Below are 27,851 nucleotides of genomic sequence, written 5' to 3'. Positions count from 1 at the left end.
TCATTGGATCGCTGGAGGGAACAGGAAGACTTCTTTGGCCAAACGTCTTGGAAGACCAAACGGCTTGTCTGGTCGGTTCCCGAGACCCATGCTGCAAAGAACAGGTATTCAGTAAACCCTGTGTTCATTTAATACCTTTAATAATGCTGTCTATACCTCGCAAATCTGGTGCCTGACAGAAGGTTTCACTTTGAGGTGGCCCTAACCAGAAGCATAGAGCGGCGGCATGCACATTTGCTATACTATAGCGCAACGCGATGATTAAACGGTAAACATATTGTAACGCATATTGAAAGGTAAACATATTGTAATATTCAATAAATCTACCAGATGATTTATTTTAATCGAAATGAATTGAAAAAAAGCGATATTTAACCAATGGGGCTTACTATTCGTTCTTTCAGCAAGAGTAGACGTCGCAGTCCGTTCCTTAGTGAACAAATATTAATTAATTAACTCTTTAATTACTGGTTTTAACACCAACTTCGCAGCGGTAGCATTGGAGCAGGACGCCGCTGAAGGCAAGAGCAACTTATGCGATTTTAAAAACGCCATTCGTTGTTGAGATATTCGTGGACAAAAATTCGCCTCCTTTCGCTCCGATGCCGGCGCTGGAAGCACTGCCCAAGCTATTATCGACGCTGCCTTGACGTAGAGCAGCCGACCTGCAGAGGCCTCCATTACGTCGTCGCGCGTTTATACCGCAACCGAAGGTTGGTCGCCGAGACGTGATCTTCGAGAGATAAAATGATAAGGGCGCGGGCAGGTGGTCAACACAGAGAAACCAAACGAGGCGGGAAGCATCGCGTGGGCAGTTCTTTCGGTTCTGTTCGTGCACCCTGTTTCGGTATCGAAGCGGGATAAGGTTCGTCGATGAATATCTTAACGGATTGCGTTTCAGCGTTCATCTCCAATACTGCCATTACAACGTTGGCGTTAAAAGCAGTGCTTAAAATTTACTTAAGCAATCTTAGTTAAATAGCGAACGGACTCCGATGGCTGCTCGAGCACCTTGTATCCGCCGTGCTGAAAGAATGAATAGTGAAAAAAGCATCATGGCAGCGCTTAAATCTTATTGAAAAAAAAATGTTTCCATTAAAATAGATCGAATGTTGCTGGGTGAATCCTTTAAAAGGGGGTGCAGAAGATCCGCTGCAGGCCATGGATTCTACTCTGAAAGCGAGCCAAGGCGTTATTCATTGCGTGTCGGTGCTGTAAGCTTCTGTTAAGCTGTACGGCCGAATACGTCATGCAATTTTCAGCACACTCACTGCAAGTATAAAAAGCTGAAGGTGTCGTACACCCCAGCCGTCACGGTGGTATACGCACGGCGTTTTATTTTCCTTCCTTTTTTATATATGGAGTGACCGGCAGAAGAAACACTAGCGCTGACTAGGCGCGCGACATATGAGAATGCATGTGTGCACCCACATGAACCTTACACTCCTCTTGTAACCACCTACACTTCCTCGCCTCAAGCGCCTCCCTGGTTTTGGAGAGAAGTCGTCCGACGTCCGTGTGGAGAACAGTTATATTATAGGGCTGTGACCGCCGCGTCAGCTTCCTCTTATTTGCGGGACCTTATTGAGCCAACTGCCGGTTTCGCATTGTAACCTGCTCTCTGAACCATACCAACTTTAGGGGGGGGGGGGGGGGGGGTGGAATCAATACACAGCTTGCTCATAATTCTCATCTTAGATGGTTGCGGCGACAAGTTCCATGCTAATTGAGGCTGTAGCAAGGGAAGTGTATAGTGGAAAGAACATTGCGCCAATGGGTGTGAGAAACTTTTTTCCAGGGGCTCTTTTGACCCGTGAGGACAGATGCCGATCTCGTTCATTCGGCTCAGCGTTGTTTATCTGTGCAGTGCTGATGACTCACGAGGTGAAATGGAAATGAGCCCTACTTGCGCCTTGCTGTTGTTCCCACACACACGGTGCTGCGCGCCAGGTAACGACTCGCGGTGGTCGGGCCAGACCGTTTTCAGACGACCCACGGCCCGGCGGAAGTAACACCCTCCCAGACGTTTCGTTCGCTCGCGCGCGACCCCGTTTCGAGCCGCTTTTTCATTGTCCCACACAGAACGTACGTGGACGTCTGGCAAACAAGTGCGTCTGATAAGCGCACTAAATGCGTCGCCGTAGGGTAGCATTTTACACGGTTGTCGACGCTTTCTGGTGACACCTTCGATTGTTTGCGAACGCGCGTTTCGTTAGTAACTCGCGCACCGGAAGTAGAGTAACTGGAGTTGAAGAAACGAGCGACGAACGATGGTGCAACCTTACCTGCGCTCCAGGTGGAGAAAATATGGAGGAAAATCTATTGCGGTGAACTGACGGCAAATGAGACGTGATGGCGGATATGCGACCCCTTGGTCGCCGTACAACAATAATGCAGAGACCCTCAATTTGGCACTGTAGCGAAACTATGGCCTTATCAGCTACATATACAGCGTGATGATTTTTTAAGTTTTACGGAATTTTTTAAAGATAGACTGCCGCACATAAGATAATTCTAGTCCTTGAGTTGGAGTATTCAGAAAGGCGGACATTACTTGTACGAGAAATCTAAACACATATTCAACTAATTAACAAAAAATCACTAATAAACTTCTTCATTAGTTACTTTACGGCGCAGTGCAATTTGCCAATTATAGCCGGTGAGGTTGCAAGGCGAATGAATTTACAAAATGGCGTCAATTTAGATATATGCGCCATCAAACTCCCCGTAAGAATGCACTGTTGTTCCAATTACATTTTTTTAACAAAACGCTCTTTTATACATTGAAGCACAAAAGTAACTGGAACGTTCATGTATTTCGTCCTACACTTTGGGAAATAATATTTCGAAACTGGTGTCATCTTAGAAATTCATTTCAAATGTACACGTCTTGCACGCTCACCGGGTACTATTGGTAAATTTCAATATGTGCCGTAAATAATTAAGATGTTTATTATTGATTTACTGTTAATTAATTCAATATGTGTTGCTATTTCTCCTGATAGTAATGTCCGCCCCTTCGAATAATCCAGCTCAAGGACAAGAATTACGCTACCTGCCACAGGTGATTTTTAAAGATTCCATAAAGCTTAAAAATTATATCCCCGTAGAATGGCCATATGCGTTCGGTTAACTATCCTCCTGAAGCGAAGTGGATTGCGTGATAGTCATAACTGATGAGGTTACAGTCCATGCTTCGTGAGGCCTATCCCTTCTCCATTTTCCCTACGCAGAGCTACGCAGGGTAGCAGATCAGAGACAAAGCTTCTCCAGCCGACCTCTCTGCTTTTCTCAGATTAAAACGTTCTCCCTCTCTTGGTCGTGAGGAGCATCGTAGCGAATGACAACAGATCAAATTACACCATTTCTGATTTTTTTTTAACATACGCCGCTACTGAGTATACCAGCGTTTTCTTTCTTTCTTTCTTTCTTTCTTTCTTTCTTTCTTTCTTTCTTTCTTTCTTTCTTTCTTTCTTTCTTTCTTTCTTTCTTTGATCTTTGTCATCATTGAAATGCATTCGCCGATGCCGGGTAGATAGGTTGCATGCTACCCGCTTCAGCAAATTTTAATTACTTTGAAAGCGAACAGAAAAGGAAAACGTAATTGTCTCGTCACGTGTTTGATTAAAAAAAGTATTAAAATACTTAGGCGCTCAGAACTAAGAAAAGAGAAAGTAGTCTCAGTCACGCTTCAGACACTGCACTTGAGAGTGATTTCATGATTCCCGTGCGGAAATTGCATGGAATCACGCCAGATACATGTTTCTTGTACCGGTGTTGTGATATTGGCAATGCGTGTGATGGAAGAAACGATGCAAGCTGGCCTGATGGCCACGTGTCAAGCTGAATCAAAGAAGAGAAACACCAACACGCCTAGTAATCTAGCGAGAATAAGAAATCCATCGGTGTTTTCCCGATGCATATCATTCAGCTGGTTTAGGAACGCGCGCCAGTCGCTCTGAAAAATTACAGACCTCTTAGGGTTGACACTTTCCATATCTAATCTTACTGGTCATTGTCGATTGCTTCCATAGAACTTTGGGCGCTGAGCACCGTAGTTAGCAATTCAGAAACCACAAAGCGATCACTACAGTCATTGACTTTGCTCAGACGTTACGTCCAATAGTTTAGAGCTGTCTAAAACAATTTTTTTTTATCAGTGGGTACAGATGTGGATTGATCGATTTCCTTTTCGTGATAATGGATGCTTTTTTCAAAGATTGCATTTGTCCTAGCACATTTATTTGTCCCTGACTTAGTTGTATATGAATGCATCCAAAATGCCAGAGAACACTCAGGGAAAAAAAGTGCATAGTCTTCTGACTTGAGCAAAATGAGTATTCTGGTAAATAAACAGTACATGGGTCGATCATGAGTGTAAGCGATTACTGGACAAACATATTGCTCCGTCATCTATCTATCTATCTATCTATCTATCTATCTATCTATCTATCTATCTATCTATCTATCTATCTATCTATCTATCTATCTATCTATCTATCTATCTATCTATCTATCTATCTATCTATCTATCTATCTATCTATCTATCTATCTATCTATCTATATATATATATATATATATATATATATATATAGTTGTCACACACTCTACTTAGCTACTCATATTTTAACTGCATATATTTTTTTTGTCTATCACTTTAAAATAACCGACTCTCATGTAGCCAAACTTTCCATGCAACAATATGCAACAATAAATTGCACACTTTGAAGATCTGGTAAGGGGGATAAACACGCAAAACGCGTACTGCTCATACTGCCATCGACCCCCGCGGTATTATTTCTCTTTAGTGAATAAGTGTGAGGCTTGAGGATTAGCCTTTTGTTTACAACACAAATAAATTTTTTTAATATAAATACCGCACCGCTCCTTTTTTGAGCCAACCCTAGAACATTGACTGTATTGAAATTCACTTCCGTACTCTAGAAATATCTTGTACCGTCTTTGTAAGTGGTTGCCACACTGGCCAGGATCCTGGCGAGTGTGGCAATTGCAAGCTGACAAGCCCCCCGAATCCTAGCCCCGCTTGACCCGCCCCCCCCCCCCCTCCCGCTTCCGTTTATGTCCCCTAATTCTATTATATCATTTGTATACAGACAGAGCTAGTGACTAATAATAATAATAATAATAATAATAATAATAATAATAATAATAATAATAATAATAATAATAATAATAATAATAAAACGCGAGGTTAGTCAGGCAGACGTCCGCTTCGCAATCCTCCACGGGTATATGAGATAGCACACGAACGTTGTCATAAGCGTTCGTTTCTAGCATCCTTCTGAAGCCGGATCTGAGACAGGACTTATTAAATTAAGCTGCAAAACGCCGAATCTGCTGAACACGAGAGGACACTCGGAGCCAGTAAGCAGGGCGTGCCCTTTTGGCATTTATGCGTTCTATCGGCGTGACGGTAAGAACTAAAATCAAATAATGGGCATAACATAAATTAGTGATAGAGAGAGAGAGAGGGAACGAACGAACGAAAGCCAAAGTATGAACTGAAAGCAAACAAGGCCAATCGCTTTCTTGCAATCGCAGAATACGTGCCGTACGCTAACCTGTTCCGATATTATCCTATTATCTTGCGCTGTGCAAGTAGCGCGCCATTTCAATAACATCATTCTTGAGTCGTCACGGTCATGTGCACCGTAAATGTTCGTATTCGTAAAAGCAAAGTCGTCGACACCCCTAACGCTTTACACGCCACGGCTTGTTTAAAAATCCTTGTCGTGTCGCAGCTAAAACCTACCGTATCCGCTGTTTCTTTTCCTTTTTTTTTTTTCGCACATTACAGATACAATATATTCAAAGGGATATATATCCGACTCCGCACCACGAGGTCCATCTGCTCTTCACATTCTTGGGTCATGACTATAGGCTGTTTGATACTAGAATCCGGTTCGTTGAGCTCTGTCTCCCCAGTCACCATCTGACCGTGGCCAGTTTTTATCCGTACCGCGGTCGCTCACCTCTAATTGTATCCTCCGCACGTGCACTACGCTGTAACCGTCATCCACTTCAGGCCTCCGGCGCGCGTGCATGAACTGCTTAAACCTTCAACAGCAATTTTATGGCAGCAAATGCTCAGAAAGGAATGGTCTTTCACATGGCGAGTTTTTGATGGCGCTCACACTGAAATATGTGTAGAAGATGTTACTCTCCAGCTTTCCATCTTGAATCATCAAACTGATGAGCTTATTCTGCTTGGCTCCATATAGATGTTAATATCTTGTTGCGTAGAGCGCGCTTTGATCGTTGTGCCGACTTAAGAGATCGATGCGACAGAGTACAGCAGAAATGTTGATCTCTGGGTGCGGATTGTAAAAGCTGTGGACACACTCCGTGTCTATTTGATCATATGTTCTGGCTGTGCCCCCAACCAAAGGGCTTCGGACCTCAACAGTGAGGAGGACTGGAGTCGACGCATATCCAGCGAAGTCCTCCAAGATCAAGTCCTGGCCGTCCGGAGAGCTCACGACATCGGGAAAGCCTTTGGCCCACCGGTGCCTACGTGGGCGGAGCGACCGACTTAGCCTGGCGGCTTTTGCCCTCGGGCCCTAGTTTCTCTGGACCAAAATAAAGTTCTTGCCATGCCATGCCATGAGTGCACCAATGCAAGTCTAGGGAAAATTGGAGGACGCTTAAGGTGGCGGTCCCCCTCCGGCGGCACGAGCACCCCGTTTTCCGTATTTTTGGAGCAACCGTGGTGGCTCTTCTACTTAGGATATGAAGTTGTCGTATAAACCATACAAAGCTTAATTCTTGTAGATTCCAACTATATATAATATAAAGAAATTGATTGATGTGATTTAGAAATAAATGTTCAAGAACAAGCATGAGATACATGGTTTTTGCGAACTGTGTCTCACTTGTGACCATATTTAGAAGAAACTACCGCACCTACTGCATTGTGGCTTGCTCTGTAGCTTTAGGACATATTTATCTAGTTCCTAGACGTAGAAAAATAATTTTGAATTTTTACTTTTTGGATAATTTGCTTTTGATAATTGCCAAATATCGCGATCTTCTGTTGTAAACAGCCCGGCAACTACATGCTCAAGGAAGCTAAATTTTGTATAAAGTAGAGTTCAAGGAATTTACATTTAGGACGCAAAATTTCATTCATGTAACTTAATTAGTTCTTCTAATATTGCGGCCGAAATTAAGCAATATTTAGAATTCTGGTTTTATTTTTGGCCATTTTTGCGGGAAGGTATTAAAGTTACGAAGCTCCGGTTTAAAAATAATAAAGGTACATGAATGAAATTTTGCGTCCTAAATGTAAATTCCTTGAACTCTACTTTATACAAAATTTAGCTTCCTTGAGCATGTAGTTGCCGGGCTGTTTACAACAGAAGATCGCGATATTTGGCAATTATCAAAAGCAAATTATCTAAAAAGTAAAAATTCAAAATTATTTTGCTACATCTAGGAACTAAATAAATATGTCCTAAAGGAGCAAGCCGCAATGCAGTAGGTGCGGTAGTTTCTTCTAAATATGGTCACAACTGAGACACAGTTCGCAAAAACCACGTATCTCATGCTTGTTCTTGAACATTTATTTCTAAATCACATTAATCAATTTCCTTAATTATATATAGTTGGAATCTACAAGAATTAGGCTTTTTATGGTATATACCACAACTTTATATCCTAAGTAGAAGAGCCGCCACGGTTACTATAAAAGTACTGAAAACGGGGGGCTCGTGCCGCCGGAGTGGGACCCCCACCTTAAGTTTCGCCTTTAAGAGAAGAACGCGATAGCGTTATCGGGACCCGCTCGCATCGCATCGTTCGCATACGGCATGTAGGCTTCATTCACTGCAACACTGAACGTGGGAAAGCCAGCTTACAAAGACCAAGCTTACACCAATCCCCTTAAAGTTTGCCTCACTTTTAAACTGAAATGCATTGCTGGAAAGACGTTTTTCCAGGGGCAATATAAGTGGTCTTATATTAAAATGTGAAGGCCCTAGCACCTTTTTTTATTCTTTTATTAATTGTTTGCTATTGCCCCGACGCGCGCAGGTCTGGTAGAAATGCTGGAAAAGGGGTTTGTGTTTGAGTTTCCTCGTAGCAGAATTAGGTTTTCTCGTACATTCAAATTGCAATCCGACGCCGATTGGTAAACAATCCGACGCCGAATGGTAAAGTCGTACTTTACCATTTTTCTGACTGATTTCATTTTGAGAAATTAAATTTTCGTTCACCAAAACCTTGCACCACGTGGAGGGCCTGCGCGCGCGATCGATGTGGTTGGATGCTTTTCTCCGCCACCCGCGATCACACGCCGGTAGCCGACGCCGGAGTTTCTGTGACACGGGACCCTAAACGCTGTCGCATTAAAACAACCTTCTGTATCGCTTGCCCTGTGACTTGTGGAGCTTCTCCAGGTTATTATTTATTACGATGTAGAGGTGAGAAAAAGCGCGTTGTACTCGAGGCGCGTGCTTGGTATATTTTTTGTTTTATAAAATTAGCATTACCGTTTCTTTATCACTTCATTTCTATCATCTTTTTACTGCTCCATGTTTCTAACATAGGAAAATTCCTGACATTATTAAAAACAAAATATGACGGGGAACTTATTCATAGAGTAAAGTTGGCTAGAAGGACTTGAAATCGCCTCTTCCACTTCGCCGAGTCGTTCCTTTCACTGCCATCTGAATGGTGCGGTATGACCGTTCACTGCTGAAACATTAAAGTTTCATTATATACTACAGTTGTAGTTGTAGTAGTTGTCGTTACCGTTGTTTTGCCTTTTCTTTTTCTAGTTCTTCTTATTCTTGATCTGCAAAAAAAAAAAAAAATCTTATCGGGGGGTTGAATACCAAATAAATAATGTTGACTTTTCGTGCATATCAGTCTGCCTGTTTTCGACTGCGGGGATCATAGAAGCTGTGCTTCTCATTCTTGGCATTTCTTTTTCTGTCCCTACACTTTGGCCTTACACATATCCCTATATCTCCTGCACTGTAAATGGAGTAACGAGTATCCTTAAGGCTGCAACAGTGCGGCTTGAACAAAGGCTTGAATGACAAGGAGAACGCACATTAACGGGATAATATCTTGTCGTGTGGCGCGGGTTTTTAAGTTCCATCCTAATCAGACTCACGCTGCTTCATTTTTCTCATAATAAAGTGGACCGACTATCCCTCGCCGAGATGTTGCCGGCGTCCTCATTTATGTCCTCTCCCCACCTCTTCTCTCAGAAATAATGAATCGTCCTCTTTCTCCATTCTGAGTAGACCGAAGCTCTGTCTATAGCGCAGCCGAGTGTTCTCCGCTGCGAGGTGTCTGCTTGCACACCGTACGGTGCGCGCGAAGCGAGAGCAGCCACTCGCGAGGAGCGCCTCGGTTTCGTCGCGGCTGCATCGTAGGCGCGTGCGCTGCATCGCAAGAGCGCAGGGCAGGGTCGCGCCCCGTGCACGCATGCATGCATGCAAGAGTGCGATTCTCGCTCGGGACCCAAAGAACCGCTGAAAGCATCTGGATCGCGCGCGCGCCTTCTTCGCTCGTGGCGCGGTTGTCTCACCGGCGGGGACGCGCGCGCGCTCGTCACAAGTCGGGCAACGGGGACAGTGTGTCAACGCAGTTACGCGCGACAGAGCACGTAATGGGGCGGGCACGCTTGGTCTTATACCCGCTAGGGGCGGCATGTGTGTATGTGTGTGTACGGGGGGGGGGGGGGGGGGAGGCGAGCGCTCATCCACGCGCTTCTTCTGTTTGCGTCACTCATTCTACGCGCTGGTGAGGCGGGGAGTTAACAAGTGAGAAGTGAGCGCGACATAGCGCTCTAATAATTAAGGCGTTAACATTGCGTTTGCGGCACCTTGACGACTCGTGGTTCGCGGCCTACTAGTTTTTTGGGTTATTACCGCCGTTGCTTCGGCGGATACGCTTGAATCACAGTGTAGTAATTATAGAGGTTGTTATGCGTGTAGTATTATAGTGCGACACATTCAAGTTGTGACTACATTACAGATGCTCCATCGTAAGCAAAGTCTGATAAAGCCAGACTGACGCGCCAATGGAAAATCTCTTTACTTGACTCCGAGTACTCCGCAGTCCCTGCTCAACGGCGCATGCAGGAAGATTATTATGCAGCCTCAGGAATTGGAAGCCGCACAACAGCGTGTATTACGGGCTGAGGAACACACACCGGCCCAGTGACGACTGCATGGTGTTATCAGGTGCCTGCACTGATTCCACGATAAGCAGAGCTCGCGAAATGCAAGAGTTTATTTGGGAATGTTGGGGAAATGGTTGGTGCCTCATAGCGACAACAAAATGAAAAATGAATGAATGAATGAAGGAAAAGAAAGAAAAGAAAGAAAAAAGAAGAGAACAGAGATACCGGCCGTACTTATGGCGTGTAAGTGAGGGCTGCCGAAGGTAGAAGCGAAAATCAGAGTGAGAAAGCATTGAAAGATAAAAGGCAAGAGGCGTACTGCATACGTCCAACCATTGCGCAAACAAAGTATATCACTTGTTTTCTTTTTAAGTTCGAACCCATTCTGTAAATATCACCCGCGACAGATACCGCTGTCCAGCTTTTTCAGGCGAATAAGAGGCGTAACTTACCAGCATGCGAAATTGCACTGTTTCAGATTTATAATTACCAATACTCACTCATTAACTTTATAATTATTCACTTTAATACCCATGTTGTAATTGCAAAGTTGAAGCCGAGCCCTATAGTGTGCTTAGAAGCAATCCTGAAACTAGTACCACTTTTGAGATATCCGTCCTTGGTGTTCTAGTTAACGATTTGCCAAAAGCATCCCTTATAGAAGTTCGGGAGGGTCTTAACACGAGTGTCAATTCGGTTTTTAGCATAATTTGGTGAAGAAGATCTCGAAAAGGGAGCTCGTCTGTCGATTGCGCTGCACTGCGTTAGTGGCGTTCTTTAGAGCGATTTCAATTGTGAATGTTTATTAAGTTACTCAATTTATCTTGATCTCTTGCTTTTGAAACTACTGATTATACTGAATTATTCCCGTAGAGTTGATCCGCATGTGTCAGTGCCGCCGCAATGTACTCGTCGCAGAAAGACATTACCCTCTTGTCGGTGAGGGTGAGTGCGTGAATTTAGTGAGAAGAAAGTTTCATTTTTTTCCCTCTAATACGTGTAAGGGGGCTTTGGCGTCCATAAAAAAATAAATACTGTTATTTTCTATCCTCTCCATGGCCACGGAACAGATCAGGGCCCGAATTCACAAAAACTTCTTCTGCTAGAATCTGTCGTAAGAAAACAGTTTAGCCAATCCGGATGCCAGACATATCATTAGTGAAGGCAGTCAGCTAATGACAAAGCGAACAAAAGCTTTGTGAATCTGGCCCCAGGTGTCCAATGATAAGTGAGGCAGTGACGACGCCCGTGGCTTTTCCAATTACTCCTTTCCTTTCTATGAATTAATTTAAATTACTACTACTAAGTCTTCTGCGATAAACCAATTGGTTCAGGCTTACGGTGATGTCTTTGTGCCATTATATGTCATACACTGTCGTGGTTTTCATGGGTCCGCACCAAGAAGCTGAAGAGTGGAATTTTTCAAGCTCCTTCAAAAACACCTTCTTCCGATATTAAATCTGAAGCGCAAGTCGGCCTTGCATTGTCTTCGTGTGAAGCTCGACAAATCAGATTGCAAGAAGCCTGCATTTTGATCTGGATTACATCAGATCGAGCGATGTGAAAGAGCCGCAATAAAATTGAATCTGAAAGGAAAGTATTTCTTCCTGCTTTTATTATGGATCGTGCTTAGTATACGTACTTTTTCATTGCGAAAATATATTGGAACGTTTAGAGCCGATTGAATGCAACAAATTATTCACTTAGCATTATTTGTAATAACAGGCACAAATGTACTGTTGTCAAAAAAAAAGCCCGACTTTGAGAACGATGCCGAATTTAATTGTCCAGTTCAAAATCTAGATGCTCCTGCTGCAATTTTCCCCAATAAAAATACGTGTATTGTTTAAACAAAATGACTGTACTCTTGGCTGCAGGTTAAGAAGGATTCATCCAACAGATTGCCACCATGAAGTAAGTTGCATGAAAACACCGATACTATTGGGTTCACAAGTGGCTTCGACATGATCTGGAGATGGTCACGGAAGTTACCACGCGGTTTATCTCTATTTTCTTGTCTTAATTATTCCCATGAGAGAGACAGTAATATTAGAATCAGGCGTGGAAGATGCCCCCAGTCCTTGCAAAAAAGAGAAAAGGAAGAAAACGCCATCTTTCGTTAGATCCGACTCCGTACAATACAATGGTGAGATCATGCAGGCATTCTAATTTAGTTCTGGCGTGCTCGACCTTGTTTAGCACCGTCGTCAAAGACGAGCGTGTCAGGAGAGTCTAGTCGTCGCGACGCCGCTACAGCGGAAATAATAAGAGGAGAGGCGACAGGACGAACTGAAAGCGCCGCTTGCTCGAGCACAGGTTGAAGCCCTCCCTCGCCTGAATGAATAAAACCCAGCCGCGGCAAGAGAAAGAGCAGCTGTCAGGCGGCGGATGTTTTGACGGCCTCTTCGTGTACGGAGCGCGCTCTGTCCGTGCCGCAGGAATCCCCGCTGCGCTGCATGCTCGCGTCACCTTCCGCTTCCTCGGCGGGGCTGCAGCGTGAAAGAAAGTACCGCCGGGGCTGCCGACCGCTGGAGGTAATTGGCCCCGTGACCTTGTACGCCGGGGAGCCTGCCGAGAGGCACAGCGCACGTCACAGGACAACCTATATAGGATCAGAGTGCCACTAAAGATAGCTGAGAATCTCGTTGTCCCCAAGCTTCGGCGGTTGTGAACTGTACCAAAGAGGTCAAGAAGGCTCGAGGCGAAAGAGGGCATAGCGCGGAAATGAAGTGCTTCCGTAGTGGATGATATTATTTTATGTTAATAGTAGATTCTGCTGTATTAAAGGTACGGTGAAATAAGGCATGATTGAAGAGGTGACGCGTTAATCGATGGCGAAAGATACCGTTACGTCTTCATATGCTCCAATAGTATAAACAACGACACTAAATCGATGTCATTCTTAAAGGCATCCCCTCAATAAAGATGTCCATACTACTATTCCCTACCCATTCTCTTATGCTTTCCTTGTGTTCAGTGCATTGGTGATCGGGGTGGTTGCAGCTAAAGGCGGGTTCAACCTGGCAATCTATAGGTCGACAACTGGTGCTCTTAAGCGTCTTTTTACTTTGTGAGTGCGGAGGCACCACCCTGCGTTTTCCATGGTTCTGGTGCAGGCTCGTGATGCGCCCAGGAGAGTACTGGTTCACAAGCACGCGCCTGCGGTGTACACCCGTTCTTATAAACGTACAATCTTGATTTCGTTTAGCGTGAAAGGCGTAGTATCGCCATTATTGGGTCTAGGCTTTCGCTGCGGCTTGGCATTGCGGGAAGCAAAAAGTGCAACTACGTTTTGTTTTTAACCTCGCACCCTCCCAGCATTTGGGCTCGGGCACGCGCCGTTTCGACCAAACGTTCCAGGACAGAAACTCTATTATAGGGTTCTGGCAACTTCTGCCACAAGCTTCTTTTAATATGAAACCTGGAAAGAACAAGCATTGTAAAGCCATTTCGTGAAGCCGCGGACAAAAGAGTAGCCATTTCAGTTAGGAGATTCGTTTGAGCGCTTTACTTGAGTGTACGTGGATCAGAGTAAAGTGGCGTGGGATGCAACTCCATTCCAGCATTTAACGTCCCAATAACAAGCAAGGTGCGAGCAAGAATCGGCAAACGTTGGTTTGCCGATTGTTGCTCGCGCCTTGCTTGTTGAGTGAATGAACCCGTTACACGGTGGCTTCGCAAGTTTAGCTTTTTTCAGGAAGCTTGGTTACCCGAAGAAAGAGGCTCTTGTTCACTATGGTGGCCGCCTTCTCGAGCGGCTAATAGCCAGCCTACGCCCCGGCTTGTTGAGAAGAGGCGAAGCCCTCGCGGAAGAGGTGCGCCAGAGCCTTGTGTGCGCGTTGACATCTTCCGGCAACCGGCGCTGACGGAGCCTCGTTTTTTCGCGACAGGACCTGTTTTCTGAAGACGAGCATAGTAAATGCTTGTTAGGAAGAAGTAATGAAACAAAACGGCTGAGCAGGGAAAATGGCTTGCGTCGTATGGTATAGATTCATGAGGTGTTTAATTAAATGGCACTGACAGCTGGTTAAAGAGCGTGCGTCATTCAATTAGGTCGTCGGTTTCTTATGATCGCTGGTGTCCGAACTCAGTTCGGAGATTTTTCTGCTGAGGATTACCTAAGCCTCACTGCTTATTAGTCAAGAGAGTAAATGCATGATGGCCGGGGACAAACTGTCGAACTGGGTGAATTAAACATACGCGACAGTTAACGTTAAACTACAGATGCTCTCTCATGCTAGACATCGGCACCACTTTTACAACGCAGCTTTCTATATTATTGGATGTAGGTGTCCGAATTACAATATTACCATTTTACGATTAATGATCAGGATACTGGACTTCGTGCTTCAGGTGTCTTGGTTACAAGTCTACAATGTCGCACTTAATATCGGGGTCAGTCTCTCGTTGAGCCTGATGTCGTACGCTGCAGTAACAATGTACATACAATGTACAGGGCGTCCACTCTGAGTACGAATACGGCGCAGCGTGGCCGTGGTCCGCGGAGCGCCAGCGCACACATCGCGGCCGCGCATAGAAGCTAGGCGGCGCAGGCGCACAGGGGCTTCGAGGTGGGGCTTCGTGTTGCAATTTTCCCTGTACATATAAAGTTAAGATATTGTGTGTGCTATACGAACTGTATTCTCCTAATTTGAACAATTTCGCTTATGTATAAGTTGACAAGTCCTAGCGCAGGTCTCTTGTGGTACAGTTACATTGTGAGAGCTCACATTTCTTCACGTACAGCTGCAGCGGAAAAAGATTAGCACAAGTGGCCGATGACCGGAGCTGGGAAATTGTGATACGCGGCGCTCTTGTTCGCGCGCACACAGGTATCCAAGGCGCCACATGATTCGTGTTTCAAAGAGGGGTATCTGGCACTCTCGTTTTCGGCGTGCTATAGGGAACTACAGCGTCGCGTGCCGCAATTCATGCGCTCAGATGATCGGCATATCGAAAGCAATTGCAAGCACACATGCCCGTCTTGTTCTGTTGCTTGTTAGATTTGGCTGCTGCGAACGTTATCCCTTCGTATTTCCGCCACTTTTCAGACGAAAACCATGGCAAAGTATGGTTATGTTTACGCAGATGCATCCCGACAGTTGGGTGTCATGTGAGAAAACTCGCTTTTCTCTGTCACATATATACTTCACATCCAATGCCAACTTCCGTGCGTGCGTGCAGGCTCGCTACTCGAGCAGAATTACCCTCTGAGCTTGCTACCCCGTTTGATTTGCTCGTTTTATCTATATCTTCCCGCAGGACTGGCAGTCGCTGCCAGGGGGCAGAACGCGAGGCGCATTCGCGGTCAGCCCAGCGTCCCGCTTATACGTGTGCGTGTGTTCGTGCGAGCGCCAAGACACACGCAACGCCCCTCGAGCATTATTTTTATGGCATATATATATATATATATATATATATATATATATATATATATATATATAGTAGTAACTGGATTTTTCAATGGGCCAAGCGTATTTAGGAAAGTCAGAAGCACAACTTCGCGGTTATCTTAGGTTTAATATTTTCCCAACAGTTTCGGTCGGTGGACCCTTGAAAAAGGTCGGTCCACCGACCGAAACTGTTGGGAAAATATTAAACCTAAGATAACCGCGAAGTTGTGCTTCTGACTTTCCTATATATATATATATATATATATATATATTCCTCTCTCCGCGTACGTTTTCTTATCTTAGTGCGCAGGACGCTCGTCCCTTCCGAATAGCACGGCGCTTTCGTCGTTGTATACCAACCACCAGTCGTCGTGCCTTATTTCTGCTTCTTTGGCCCCCGTCTGGGGCTAGCTAATCTGGCGAGGGGGGTCCCGTACGCGACTGCTGCCAGGGTCGTGTCGTTCCTCGGGCGGTTCCCGGCTCACAACCAATCGGCGTGCCTCGGTCTCCGCTTTGGAATTCCATCGCTTCAACGTCTGTCCTCGTCTTGACCTCCTCCTCCTCCCTCTCATTCTCCCTCCTGATTGCTTACCGCGCGCGGATCTGTGCGCCGGTGCAGGCGTTGTAACGGGAAGGGCGGGGAGTAGCCGAAAAGGAAGGAATGCTCAGTGCGCGGAAGAGGATATGGAGGTGTACATGCTGCTGGCAGAAGCACACACACGCACACACGCACGCACACGCACGCACGCACGCACGCACGCACGCACACACACACGCACACACGCACACACGCACGCACGCACGCACGCACGCACGCACCACACACACACACACACACACACACACACACACACACACACACACACACACACACACACACACACACACACACACACACACACACACACACACACACACACACACACACACACACACACACACACACACACATGTCCCTCGTTTATTTTAGATACAACGTACCCGCGTTTCCGCCTGACGCGAGTCTATAATTTGGTGCTACTTCGAAATCACTCGAGAGTGAAGTTTGAAATCATGCGGCCGCCAAGAGAGAGATTGCTTCCTTTCGCGCCAAGGGAGCAGAAACTATAGGGTTTATTTTTCGTTCTATTTTGTCTCTAGCCGTTCTGGCAAGCCACTGGCTGATGCACTGCAAGAAACAGAAGAAACGGAGAAAAGAGAGAAGCAGGCTCCGTTAAGCAAGACTGCTTCCTGCTTTCTTTTGTTGTCATCACTCTACACTTACGAATCCCAAAGAAAGATCCTAAACGTGCTTGATTGTAGAAATGGTATAGGTAGATTTGATATATGCGCCTCGATGTTTATTTCATCAAGCGGAAAAAAAAAGTGAGGGGGAGACCAATGCAGGAGAACAAAATGTGAATGTTTAGGAATGCTTTTTCGTTTAATGTTGGCTGTCAGTGGTGGCGCAACAAACAAACGTTCGGGGAGGATTTCTTGGTCTGTTAAATGCTTCAGATTTTACTCCTTCACTATGATCGCAATTTATTATTTGGTTCGCCCGAACCGATTTATTCCAGAGGCTTATTGGTCCCCATACATAGTTTTTTTTATTTTTTTAAACAATACAGATTTGTGATAAAAAATCTATTACCATGAGACACCTGTTGTCTTCGCATAAAAACTCTTCGTCGAGGCTGAAATACCTTGCCCCTGCTTAAGCTACTCTGAAAAGAATATTTAACAAAAATTTATTAACTTTTTTATTAGTGTCTTTGGGCCTGTTGTTTAAACTGTGAATTCGAAGGCAATCACATATTCATGCACCCTCATTTTTTAAAGATATGGAGAATCGCACCTAATTCGAGATATTTATCATGGAATTTCAACTGTAAATCCAGGCAATATCGAAACCGAGCGCCGCGGGAGCGCAGAAAAGGCAGCCCTGGGCCGGTATTTTGTAGCGTTGCGTTATGCCTTATTCTATACTAGTCTTATCATCCACCGCTCACGGCCGGCTGATCCCGTTGATAACGTGAGCGGACCGTCTCTCTGACCACTGAGCAAGCGCGATAAGCGCGAAAAGGCATTAGCATAGGAAAGGCATCACTACAAAATACCGTCCCTGGGCCGGTATTTTGTAGCGATGCCTTTAAAGTAGTAATGCCTTTTCGAGCTTATCGCGCTTTGTCAGTGGTCGGAGCGACGGTGCGCTCGTGTTATCGACGGGATCCGCCGGCCGTAATCGGTGGATGATAAGACTAGAGTAGAATAAGTCATAATGCCTTGCTACAAAATCGCGGCCCTGCTATCATATCAGACCGAAACGCCCCGTGACAAGAGCGAGGAAGTTGGAAACCGAACGTCTTGGCCAGTCGCGGCAGCAACTGATATGGCATTGCCTGGTGACGGCGTTGGATTTTCTGCGGCATATCATTAAAACTTCACCCCCCACCCCCCCTTCTTTGCTGGGCGTTGCCGTCTGACGCGCAACGTCGGGACGCGTTCAGGCTCGATAATGCCTGGAGTTGGCATTCAATTCCGATGATGAATATCTCAAATTACATGCGATGACACCCTACAAGTTTACATACAATTACACGCCACAAGTTCTTCATATAAATAACTGCCCTCACGTTAATAATTATAAAGTTTATTAACATATTTTTGTTAATTAGTCTTTTCAGAGTAAAGTAAGCAGCGTCAAAGTATTTTCGCCTCGCCGTAGAGCTCGTATGCGAAGATGACAGGCGTCTCATGGTCATAACTTTTTTATAAACAATCTGTGTTGTTAAAAAAAAAAACACCCTGTATACTCGTAGCACTTACCCAATTTCCTTTATAACCGTTGCCTTCACGCTTGCGCGACGGTTGAGATATTGCAATGTATTACCAGGCACTATAGTGATCGCCTTTTACTCTCCTAACTTGTACCGGCTCGAACGCGGCCTTGCCGGTTCGGGGCTCACAAAGGTTAAGAGGACGCGCGAGCGCACTGTGTATACAGCCACCGACTCCGAAACGACAGCCTCCGCACCGCTGGCGCACGATGCAAATGAAGCAGTCGAATAAAGAAAAAGTTGGTCGGCCTCGACCGCCCCCGTGGTATAATAACGCGGGCAGGCGACCTACGTAGCATGCGCGGTCAGCTCAACGTGCGCGATTGCGTGCCCTATAGTGGGCGATCACGTGCACGAGTATGTACGGGGGGAAATAAGTGAGCGCGTGCTCTCGCCTGCACTCAGTGCGTAGTCACAGCAGCTGCCACGGAAGCCCACGATGAATCTTATCAGGCACCCTGCAACTGGTATGTGAGGATATTTCGCTCGTTCGAGCAAATAATCAAAACTGAGGGATGCGATTCGCTGTTCGGAACGAACGAGCAGTGTCCCATATACACGCGATAAGGCCCCGAATATTTTACGAATACTTTCCCGGCATATATAGGCTGGGATTCTGAGTTATACAGTGGACCCGCAACCTAAGTTGAGCATCAAACGAAAGCGACTGAACGAACGCCCGGCTGGAACAGCTTCAACAGCTTGGTGCCGCCAAAGAGTTAACAATGAAGTCTCGAAGCATAACGGAACAACTTTCAGTGCTGCCATGCCCTACTAAAAATTCAGAGCCCTTTCCCTGTCGAAAAAATGGGGGTAAGCGATACTGTTGGCAAGACAACACTGTCGAAGGCGTTCCGCTTCGTTTGCGCTAAGCCCCGGGTCGGCGTCTCTTCGCTGACGTTTGGCCTCAACATCGCGCTCCTGCAACTCGGGGTCTGCGGCTCTTCGCTGACGTTTCGCCTGAGCTTCGGACGCCCTCACGCTAGAATCGGACAAGCTTCGCTTACCCCCATTTTCTCGACAGGGGAACTGCAGGTGATATTGTTTTTTTGGGTCCCACGTGTGACAAGGGTAGTTCAAGGGCGCTTTACAGGTCCCCGAGCCCACACGGGTATGTGCCATTGAGCTTGGACCCATTCTGCACTACCACCAGCATGGGCCCACTTTTCAGCGGGACACCACTACCACCGCCGAAACGTGTAGGCTTCGCTTAAAAAGGAAAGTATAATGTCCTTGCAATGTAGCACGATACGGGTGTAGACTAGATGGCAAGTGCAAGACGTTTCTTCACTTGTTCAAACAGAACACACCAATAGATTTGCCCATAATGTTGAACAGCTTGATTTATTTTACGTTAACTCAAAATAACTCAGCCTCAATGAAAAAAAAAAGAATTTCGAATTTGGGATCCGCCTAATCTAAATGCCTCGCCCGGGCACCTACTGAGAAATTATGGCGCCACAACGTGCCGCAGAGTGATATTGATGATATGCAAGCTAAGGTTCCTAAAGTCGAAATTTCTGAAATGAGACAAACGGTGACCTACCCACCTGGACGGGTGTTCTTTGGCGTGAGCCATTTTATTTTCTACACGTACGCCGGATTTTGTGACTATGGCTAAGTCATTCGAGTATGAAAGAAATGCCGCTTAAAAAAAAAAATGCACCACCGTTATGAAGGTACTGCCTCGCAAAACTCTGGCCGACGCGCTTTTTTTTTTCTTCTATAAAACGCATCAATATTCTTAATGTAAACGTATCGAAATGCATGCTGCCGTAAAATACGTTATATGATCTTTCTAAAAAAAATTCAACAGTGGAACATTAATGTTTGTTCTTTATTTAGCTGGCAGTAGAAATCCCCCGCAACACAACCATTAAAAAAAAGGAGCCACCTTCTTCGCAACCTCTCGGTTTTACAGATAGAAGCCGAAAAAATAGTGGTTGTTTTTGTCACACTTCGACGCTATAGAAAATATTGAAACAATCTGGTAACACATTAGTATATTAGTAATAATGATAAAAAAAGAACAAGATAGGTATGCTGCCGCGGGATGTCACTCGTATCCTCCACTTATCGTGTTTTGTTCTTCCCAGTGTACCAACCTTGCGTAGAACGTGAAGTGCCTCCTTTGGCTTCAAGACGAGGGCGGTGCAGACGACGGTCGACGAGCTGCACCAATTTATCGTTTTCTGATAGAGGCCGTGGCTTGTGTTTAATAGTACTACTCCGCACTGCCGATTGTGACCTCCTGGCCTTGTGCACCAAACGAGTATCTCTAGCACGAACTGGCTTAGAACGAACGTGCCCTGACCAGTTATCCCAGCCGCTTTCCTGGGCGTCCACGCACGATATCAGCCCAACGTTCTCTTCCACCTTGCAAAGACTCAATACACGCAGCAAGAACACGTTCCTGCCTCGACGAACCCATGCAGCACTCTTGCTGAAATTTAGACGCTGGCTGCAAAACTTGAAGACCTGCATAGTGGGCATTTGGGTTCGCTCTAATGAGAGAATAGTCTTCGTTTAGCACCATTTCTGGCCTTTAACAACAGCTACGTGGGTTGCATGAAATGGCTATGGATTATAGAAGACCACTTGACCAATTCTAAGATTTTTTTATCCTATAGTTACAAGAGAGAAGTATATTGCGTCAACAGCATAACATTCGTTTGTGAAAATATTTAGGAATCTAGAAAAAGTGCAAGCTTCGCGATCTGAGTTCCGAGGTATTCATACATTTATTAAATTCTTGAATTTTACGTTCCATAATTACGACATGATCATGAGGCACGCCGTAGCGGGGGACTCCGGAATAATTTTGACCATCCGGGGCTCTTCAAGGCGCCCCTCATGCACGGCACAAGTGTTTCTTTTTTGCATTCCGCGCGACCACCGCGGCCGAGATGGAACCCGCGATCTCGTGCTCAGCTGCTCAACATCATAGCCACTGAGCTACAGAGACGAGATGTGTTCCGAGGCATAAGCATCGTCGGTGAGGAAATGTACTTGAAATCGTTACCTCTATAGATACAACAGGATTGTTGCCCTGGATGATTTTTAGGTATGGAGTGCATGTATGTGCATCCATCAATAGCAGGCACATCATAATATAACCTGTTCGCACAACATTATCATTAGCATACATGTGCCTTTTTTATTCCTTATCAGAGACATCACACGCCAGAAAGACGTTGGTTTTTACCCCCCTCCTCATCGAGGGATACACTAGCAGTCACAATGATGGAGATAATGCGTGTGCGTGCGTGCGTGCGCGCGCGTGTGTGTGTGCGTGTGTGTGCGTGCGTGCGTGTGCGTGTGTGCATGCGCGCGCGCGCGTGTGTGTGTGTGTGTGTGTGTGTGTGTGTGTGTGGTGGTGTGGTGTGCGTGCTGTGTGCTGTGTGCTGCTCGCGCGCGTGTGTGTGTGTGTGTGTGTGTGTGTGTGTGTGTGTGTGTGTGTGTGTGTGTGTGTGTGTGTGTGTGTGTGTGTGTGTGTGTGTGTGGTGTGTGTGTGTGTGGTGGGGGGCATATTAACTAACACTTCTACCTTTCGTTTTTATGTTATTAATCGTGTAACAATAGGGTTACATACTAAGCCGCTCCGAAAGCGCATGCATGCTATTGTAACATTATTTATAGAAAAGACGACTCAGTGTAAGTACCTGAATGAGCTTATATTTAGCCTTGTCCATGTGACGTGTTGAATAGTAGTAGCCTGTTAGTAGATATGTCTATTGCATCTCTGAATCAAGTCCCATACGGTGTGCGCCAGAAGCTTCTGTGCCCTTTCCCCAATGACTGGAGCGGTCGTTGGGCCACGTGGACCTTGTGGAACTTTGGCGCTGCCGCGAAGGCCAAGCAACAGCATACTGGTGATTTGAGATTCGCACTATATATACATATATTCGCAAACATCTGTTCATCGCGCAACACCCGCGCCAATAGAGAAGTGCCCGGAGCGACCTCTGGGTGGCGGCGGCAACAGCAGTCGGCGGTGTCCGCGGCAGCGCCCCGCCAGCGAGGATCGGCTCCGTGAACCCGGAAGCTGCAGCGATCGACCTCCCGCCGAGGACACGGCCCGAGAAATGTTGATTTCTCGGCGAGCGATGAACTAGAGCCACGGATTACGCAAAGGGCATACGCGCTCCCGTGCGCGCGGAAAGGGGAGCCGCGGGAGAGAGAGAGAGGCGGACGGATGCGAGGAGGGGGGTGCTAGCCGCCGCACTGGGCCGATTCGGCCGCCCGTTCCGCCGGAACTTGGGGGAACCCCCCTCCTGTGCGGCGTGTCATCCGGGCCTCATGTGCTGTCGAGAGGCGGCCGTTACGCAGTCTGTGCCGAAACAATCGATGTCCGCGAGAGGAACGATAACCCAGATATGATCACGACGCAGAAGAGACCCGCCGAAGACGAGACGCCCGGTTCCGCGGTGTTCCGCCGCCGGAATTGCCTTTGCTGCGACGGTCCGATTGTTTCCAATGGGCTCTCTGCTGCGCCGCTGAGCGGAATGTTAGCACCGATGTCTCTTGTCTCGGATCGAAATGATCTCGTATACGGTACAAAAGGATCGGCGATAGTGCGCCGTTAGGGTGATTTGCCGAAGCTGGTCGTGGGGGTATGAGGGCGTTGATGACCTCGCGTTGGTCTGCATGAAGGTACACTTTTTTTTTTTTTTTTTTTTTTTTTTTACGGTTGTTGGCGCGCGTGAGAAACTATAATCTGTCTTGGTTAACAGTATCAGACGCTCTCGTGGGAAGCTGAGGGCTCCCGACAGGTTATTGGAGCAACCTACGCACTTGTAACATAACTTGCGTATTAGCATACTTTGGTAATAATGTCGGTACCATCATACTCAGTTAACATTGTTCCGCAGTGAGGTTGTAGAATAGCCGAACTCCACTTACATTTGTCACTCGTCTCCTACCACCTCCAAACAACTCGGCTTATTATTATTTTTGGGCATGATTTTATTCTTCTTAGCACTTGCGGTTATGTCTCCACGCATATATACACTGCAAGTCACACATCGTTGGTGGTGCCGTGGCTCCAACGAGTGTACTTAATTCCTACCTGCTCCTTTGGCACACTGCGGCGAGTAGTCACAAAAACTTAGTGCCCGATAAGCGGCGTTGACAGCGTGAACTGCTTTCTATGTCTCCCCCCCCCCCCCCCCCCCCCCCCACCTCCGGAAAAGGCATATTTTCCTCCCTCCATATAACATGCGGGCGTGATGTTCGCGAGCAGCAGCATCTCCTCCGCGACGTCGAGTGCCGCCTGCGCCGGTTGGTTGCCTCCGAAGGCCAGCCGTCTTGCATCGCTGGCAGGGAGAATGCAGCAAGAGAGAAATAAAGCCCGGCTCCGGTTCCCACGCAAAATAAGCGGGGCGCGTTCCTGATCTGCATCTCTCGTAAAACCGCGCGCCGGTCTGCAGCGTCCTACCGCGGCGCCCTCTCCCCCAGAAGTCGCTATTGTTTCCGCCGTCGTGAAGACAAAAAAAGACGACGCGCTCTTCTTGGCAAGCAGGCGCGCTGGGCACAGCGTGTTCTCTGAGCGCACTTCACGAGCTATATACTACAAACCTACTGGAGGCGCCGGACTTGAGCCCCGTGTACGAATTTTACGCCTTTCCGCTTCCGGGGATGTTGATGCACACTGATAACTCCGCGGGGTTTATTTATTTATAGGGACATTCACATAGCGAAATTTTCGAATCGAATACGAATGTTCGAGAAAAGCGACCTCTAATCGAATATGGAATTGAATTCTGAATATTTTTAATTTCTAAACAAAGTGAAGCGTAAAGGGTCATCGGAGTCTGTTTGGCAACAGAAGACTTAGTTACGTTATGCGATACATCTTATGCCGTTAACAACCGCATTTCAGGTTGGGCAACTTGTGTATGAGGAACAGAGGAAAGGTTACCGTATCTGGTGCACCATGACAATGACCACAATGAAGAAAAGCAACAGAACCTCGCCAGCTAGATGCGCTTATTAGAGTGTGTAGTGCTCGTTGAAGTCGCTAAGTGCAATATAGTACAGCACAACACCCTCTTTTCAATTCCATCCAAGCACGGTGGGATTGGCCAAATTTTAAATTACCTTGCCCAAATAGAACAGAAAACTCGCACGTTCCCAAAGGCGAGACATGCTCATTTAATCACTGGAAATGATTTTGCTCAAGTAATCACCATGCGTTCGCTCAGGAACTGGTTCGTCTGCGCAACAATTCCTGCAGCAGAGCCAGTCAGAAGAACTTGCATCAATATCTCTCGCTATAGACTGCAACAGATGTTGCTCTCCGTTATAGTATTCGAACGGAACGAATATTCGATAACTTCGGATATTGAATTCTCGAATCGAATACAAATCGAATAACAAAGACTATTCAATTCGTAATCGAAATTTCGAATATTTGCCCATTCCTATTTATTTATTTATTTCACGTGGTACTGCGGTGTCATATTGCTGAAGGTCATTGTTACTGTTAGAGGGGAACCTTCCTATTGACCGCATGGTGCCCTGTGGAATAAGCTAAGGGAGAATTCTCAAGGGGTAAAGGAGTTAATGACTCGTTTCCTTACAGCGATAAGACGTCAGAATGGCTGCTGTACGTTAGCTATTATACCATTAACTTTGCAGGTCCATTAAGTAATCATTCAGCAGTCGCGAGCCCACATTACTGGGAGCGAATGCTGATTCATCTACACCGGGTGCTGCCAGTTCACTCTGTGCATGTGCTTTTTGTGTGTGAGACGGCATCGAGAAATTGTCAAGTCACCGAGTTGGCAGTTTCAGACCAGTCGCTCAGTGACGTGGGTGTTCAGGCTTGAGTCGCAAGGATTTCCGTCCTATTATAGCACGCACGGCTGCGTGCAAAAATAATCCGATAGCCTTTCAAACGCTCTTACATTCACATATTTGAGCGCTAGAGTCAGGTAGGCACCCTTGACAAAGACCTAAGACGTAGCAGCGTTTCTGAAAGGGGCGCTTTGCGGAACGTGCCAACACTTGCCATAAAACGACGTCACGCGGTAACGCTGACGGCCCTGCATCTCAGCGGAGTGTGCGCATACGTATAGCGCGGCCATCTGTTTCCCATAAGTTTAGTGGAGTGGCGACTTCGGCAGAATGGTGCGGTATTTTTTTCAAAACGGCGCTATAACAGCGCGAGAACACAGGACACAGTAAAGGGAACACACACGTACGTCCCGTTGTGTGTGCGTTCTCTTGTACTCTGTCCTGTGTTCTCACGCTGTTATAGTTCTCTTTTCTAAAACGTGTGTAGTCATCAATAGCAGTAGTAGCAGTACTAGTAGTAGTAGTAGTAGTAGTAGTAGTAGTAGTAGTAGTAGTAGTAGTAGTAGCAGTAGTAGTAGTAGTAGTAGTAGTAGTAGTAGTAGTAGTAGTAGTAGTAGTAGTAGTAGTAGTAAGTGAGTGTTTTATTGTACTAATGATGGGGAAAAAAGTAAGACAGGCTAGCCGCGTTCTGACTGTCTATAGCATTACGGCTCACATCTAAATGGCGGCCAACAAATGGTAATGAGGGAATAGGAGTAAAAGAAGGGAAGTGACGATAGGGGAGAGGATGAATACTACATAGGAGAGTATACCGGGTGTTTCAGCGAACACTTTCAGACATTATTAGGAATTGCCTGTGACAGATAGCACAAATCTAGTTCTAGTCCATGAGCGCGCCTACTCGAAGATGCGGACATTACTTGCACAAAAAATTGAAATGCATAATTGACTAATTAACAAAAAATCGATAATTAAATTTCTAACTAATTACCTTATGGCACATATTGTAATTTACAAATTCTAGCCGGTGAGTTCGCAAGGCGGATCCACTTGGAAGGAATTCTCAGGATGACACCGATTTAATTCGCCAAGTTTCCACACGCAAAATGCTTCGAGCGGCCAGTCGCGCGGAAATTGTGCGTGTATTCGCGGGCTTCTTGCACGCTCGGAAAAACACTTTTATGTAGCACGTATTGAGCAAACAGAAAGCTGTATAGGGAGTTTTTCATGTTGCTGTACAATTTTCTCATTCACACTTTTAATCTAATTATAATAATTGATAAGTTGAATAATTAATTAAGACTAAGGATCTGATTAGGCGGAATGCAAAAAAAGTAATCTGAGTATCTGAAAGCGACGGCAAACAACATTACCTTGGTTCTGTCCAGCTACGTATATCTATAGCCATTTGCCTATTTTTAAAGTTTGGCCCAAGTTAAGTGAGACACCCTGTATACAGTTCGCGACTAATAAATAGTCGCTTAGTTCGCATGTCACAGAAGATGGGAGTGTCGGCCTTCTCAGACTAGGTCGAAGTCAGAATGTGGAAGCGTTCTGTAATCTTGGAACTGTTGATTGTGCTGCTTAGGTGCAATCGTGCCTGTGCCCTTGCACCGAGACTGGACATTATTATTGCACGCTGCCCCAACGACCGTGGTCATGAATGCGTCCTTTCTAACGCAGGCTTATTCGGTGTAGATCAAGGCGACTGAATTCTCCTTCGGCGGTGCCTGCCCGTTCCGAGGACTTGAATCCAACGAGTGAGCCTGCCTGCTTCCCGTGACACCAGCGTCACCGATGTCGAGGAGATGTTGAGGCCGCCATTTCCAGCTGTCGTCAATTTCATCGCCTGGCCAAAGCATATGCCACTTTCAGCACGCATTTTTTTGGCCATGGGCTACATAACCAAACTTTGTTCGGATGCCATTTGGAAAGCACCACAGCAACGACAATGGTTACTAATACGTGCTCTCCAACGCTGGTTGGTTATTTACGAAACACCCTTTTGCTATCGCTTTAGGGACCCATTCAGTGAGGCACTCTCGTGCCCCCTGAGACATATGGCATAGGTTTCTTTACCAGCCACTGCGTGGTTATGTATCAATGCGCATGCGTAATTCTCTGTTGCGTGTTCGGGATGGTGACATAAAAACTAATGCTGACCTACGCTTGAGTCTTGACCTACGCTACGCATTTTTGTGGGGGTGGGAAGCAAGCACTTTGCATACTATGCAATTTCCTTGTTTTAGCCAAAGTAATCCAACAGCAAATAAAATGCATAATAATTATAATAATATAATGACACCAAGGATGATGACGATGTTTAGTGCTTCAGCGTTTTACTCAAAGTAATATAAATGTGAATGAATAAATACAAGACAGTGATAAAGTGTTTTTGTTAATCAGGAAAATTCGACCATAAGCTACCTCCTGAATTGTACTGACAATGTGAACAGAGCACTGAAGGTACACGTTGGACTGGTGGGGCTGGACGCGTGGGGGGTGGGGGGGAGTTACAACCCCCCCCCCCCTCACCGTCGGTGCGCCACTGGCTCTGGGTGTACGCTTAAGAACCCTACGTGGCAAAAGTGAACTCAGTCCTCCACTACAGCGTCCCTTATATAGCCCTCAATGCAGCTTCGTCACGTCAGTCTGAGCGGAAAATCCTGTTAGGCCACCATAA

At 46.1% G+C, this 27,851-nt stretch overlaps 1 long non-coding RNA gene across 1 annotated transcript; it reads left to right on the top strand.

Moving 5' to 3' along the window:
- Positions 1 to 13: 13 nt before the first annotated feature.
- On the top strand, positions 14 to 27,056 carry LOC125942712 (uncharacterized). The gene is made up of 2 exons (XR_007465316.1): positions 14 to 104; positions 26,852 to 27,056. It is a non-coding gene; the product is annotated as an uncharacterized LOC125942712 (long non-coding RNA).
- Positions 27,057 to 27,851: the final 795 nt, after the last annotated feature.

The sequence above is a fragment of the Dermacentor silvarum genome, chromosome 1 (genome assembly GCF_013339745.2).
Source record: "Dermacentor silvarum isolate Dsil-2018 chromosome 1, BIME_Dsil_1.4, whole genome shotgun sequence".
Lineage (NCBI taxonomy): Eukaryota > Metazoa > Arthropoda > Arachnida > Ixodida > Ixodidae > Dermacentor > Dermacentor silvarum.
Note: the sequence above shows the minus strand (reverse complement) of the source record. Positions and strands in the feature narration are given on the sequence as shown.